Raw genomic sequence first — 3,973 nt, 5'->3', positions numbered from 1 at the left:
CTCCCCCTCCCAACGAGCGTCCCGTTCGGAGCCCCGCCCATCGCCTTCTCCTCATTGGCCAGCCTCGCGCGCGAGGAGTCGCTTGCTCGCCGCGGCGCTCTGGGATTCTTATGCGCTCCTTTCTCGCTCTCCATTGGCAGCCGCGGCCGCCGATCACCCCCGCTGCCTGCCTCCAAATCCTGCAGCCTCGCGCGCTGAGCTCTCACCGGCTTGCGATTGGTGGGGCCGCTTTTCAGTCTGGGAAATAGCTTTCAGTTGCCGCCGATGAGAAACGATGCGTGCCTTAATGCCCCGCCTTAACGGAGTTCTCAGTCCCGCCCCCAACGTAGAGGAAGCCGATAGGGCAAAATAAAAACGTGCGTGTTGCCCTGGCAACGAGGCTTCGGCCTGCGGTCCTGTCAAGCGAGGACCACAGGGAGCGAGAGGGAGAAAGTTGAGGGAGTGCGAGGGTTGACTGAAGATGAGCACGCAGGCAATAAAAGTACTCACCCACTCAGCTCTCCAGCTAGCTTTCTGCCCATTCAATTTGGTCGCAGGAGAGGGAGAGATGGAATAATAATAATAATAATAATAATAATAAATAATTTTATTTATATCCCGCCCTCCCCAGCCAAAGCCGGGCTCAGGGCGGCTAACAACAATCAAATAATCAAACAATCAAATAATCACACATTCTAAAAATATTCCATTATAAAAATTAATTAAAAGAGAGAGAGAGCTCCATGGCCTCAGCTGACAGGACACCCACCCTTGATATTTGGCTCCCCCATCTCTGAACCATTTCCATTCAAGCTGGTCATTATAAGAACAACTATGCAGCTTTGAGAACTGATGCATAAGTTTGCCAGTTTCTCCTTTTCCCTCTGTTCTGAACCTCCTTTCGTCTGTACAGAAAAATGGGTGATATTATCATTGTGGTAATTATACAGAGTTGTGTGGAAGTTGCCCCAGGACATTTGGCCTTTTGAATAGTTATCTTTTTCCCTCCTAGAAGAAAACAATGCAACACACTTGGTTTTAAAATTTAAAATTAACATATGACTTTTACTTTCTGTACAGTGGTACCTCACGTTAAGTACTTAATTCATTCCGGAGGTCCGTTCTTAACCTGAAGCGCCACTTTAGCTAATGGGGCCTCCTGCTGCCGCCATACCGCCAGAGCACAATTTCTGTTCTCATCCTGAAGCAAAGTTCTAAACCTGAAGCACTTTTCCGGGTTAGCGGAGTCTGTCACCTGAAGTGTATGTAACCTGAAGCGTATGTAACCTGAGGTACCACTGTACTGTACTTGCTCTTGTTAGATTGAATGTACAAGACAGGCAGGCAATACTTACGTTACTGAAGAATATTTACATGAATTTGTACCTGAGACTGATCAGTATTTACCAACTGGCTCTGAGGCAGACAGCAGCATAGCACTCAACATGCTTGCTGCTCTCACAGTTAAAACTCACACTACAGTTGATAACTAACTGGGGGGGGGACTGCCTAAGGCAGGGGTCAGCAAACTTTTTCAGCAGGGGCGCCGGTCCACTGTCCCTCAGACCTTGGGGGGGGAGTCTGGACTATATTGGGGAGAGGATTTGAACGAATTCCTATGCCCCACAAATAACCCAGAGATGCATTTCAAATAAAAGGGCACATACTACTCATGTAAAAACACGCTGATTCCCGGACCATCCACGGGCTGGATTGAGAAAGTGATTGGGCCAGATCTGGCCCCCAGGCCTTAGTTTGCCTACGCCTGGCCTAAGGCATATGGCATTACAATATTCTATGCTACAGCATTAACCCTTTGGGTAAATGCACCATTCCCCAAATCATTTCAGTGCTATCATCAAGTAGTATGTTGATCTAGGATTCCACAAGGCTGCACACTTTCTGCCAGAGGAGTAGCCAGTGGGGGGCAGGGGGCAGCTGTCCCCCGAACTCAATACAAATCAATACGAATATGAGGTTCTGCCCCTGCAACAAAAATCCTGGCTATGCCCGTGCTTTCTGTTTCATTTTTGTTGCTGTTTAGATTTGTACTCATTCTGAACCTAAGCGAGCAAGGTGGCTCACAGTACTTATGCTATATAAGACTTATTTCTCCCTCCTAAATGTCCACAATCTAAATTGCATTCATTCTGTTTTCCTCAAAAGCTCTCTTGGCCACAATATTAGAAGTTCAGCCAGAATGGACCTGGGAGAAGAGAGGATTGAGGAAGACTGGAAGAAATTTAAGATGTATTTACAAAAACATAATTTGGTTGAATGTTAAGAAGGATGCTAGATTATAAAAAATTGGCCACCACTAAATTAGATTTTGAATTTGATGATAAGTGAGATTAAAGAAAACATAAATTTTATGGAGAATTGTTAGATTATACTTGATTGAGTGGATGAAAGAAGTGATGAAACTACGTTGTGATAGAAGTAAGATTGTTTATTATTGGTGCATTTGTATTTAAAAACTCTAATAAATATTTATATAGAGGGGGAAAAAAAAAAAGAAGAAGTTCAGCCAGAATGTGTACTTCAGATGAAAAAAAGTACTTCCAGGGCCAAGAAGACTGCTTGAGACATACCAGTTTTGGCAGCACAAGTTTGATGAGGTAGAGGAGTAGATAGATACACTTGTACGGTAAGTTGGGTTTTGCTGTAGATGAGAATGAGAATGACTACCGTAACTTCTATGGAAAAACTGCCACAGGTGTAAGCAAAGCATACTGTGTGTTCATTTGACACTGTGTGTATGTGTGCATATGTAGTGGCGTAGCGTGGGGGGTGCAGGAGGGGCCGGCTGCACCGGGCGCAACATCTGGGGGTTAGGGTTAGGGGGCGCACATCCACGGGTTAGGGGGCGCAAATTACTTGCCTTGCCCCGGGTGCTGGCAACCCACGCTACGCCACTGTGCATATGTGACATGATGTCTGACAGAGAATTTGTGCAGCTGGAAAATCTGCTTTTAAAACACCCTGAAGGGATGCTAAAAAAAGAATTCGAGGAGTACATTGCTAAACAAAAACATGAAGAACACCACCAACAAAAATTCATTTAAATACATTAGTAGCAGGAGATTGGCTAGGGCAGGGTGTTGGACCTTTAGATGACAACAGAGTAAAAGGTGTGCTAAAGGATTTTTTTGCATCTGTCTTCACAGCAGAAGATATAGGGCAGATTCCTGGGCCTGAACTTTCACAAGAAGGGAGTCTGAGGAATTGAGGCAAATAGTAGTGACAAGAAATGAAGTTCTAGGGCTTCTTGATAAAATAAAAATTGACAAATCACTGAGTCCGGATGACTCTTCTAGCAAAAATACATAACAACAACAACGATAATGATAATGATAATTTATTTATACCCCGCCCATCTGGCTGGTTTCCCCAGCCACTCCAACAGAATATTAAAATACAATAACATTAAACATTAAAAGCTTCCCTAAACAGGGCTGCCTTCAGATGTCTTGTCAGAAGTCTGGCAGAAGTCTTGGCAGAAGTCTGGCAGAAGTCTTGGCAGAAGTCTGGCAGTTGTTTTCCTCTTTGACATCTGGTGGGAGGGCGTTCCACAGGGTGGGTGCCACTACCAAGAAGGCCCTCTGCCTGGTTCCCTGTAACTTGGCTTCTCGCAGCGAGGGAACCGCCAGAAGGCCCTCGGTGCTGGACCTCAGTGTCCAGGTTGAACGATGGGGGTGGAGACACTCCTTCAGGTACAGTGGTACCTCAGGTTACAGATGCTTCAGGTTACAGACTCCGCTAACCCAGAAATAGTACCTTGGGTTAAGAACTTTGCTTCAGGATGAGAACAGAAATCATGCTCCGGCAGCGCGCCAGCAGCGGGAGGCCCCATTAGCTAAAGTGGTGCTTCAGGTTAAGAACAGTTTCAGGTTAAGAACGGACCTCCGGAACGAATTAAGTACTTAACCCGAGGTACCACTGTATACTGGACCGAGGCTGTTTAGGGCTTTAAAGGTCAGCACCAACACTTTGA

Source organism: Podarcis erhardii, assembly GCF_964252035.2.
Source record: "Podarcis erhardii genome assembly, chromosome: 17".
NCBI lineage: Eukaryota > Metazoa > Chordata > Lepidosauria > Squamata > Lacertidae > Podarcis > Podarcis erhardii.
The sequence above is the reverse complement of the archived record's forward strand: the minus strand, read 5'-3'. Positions refer to the sequence as shown.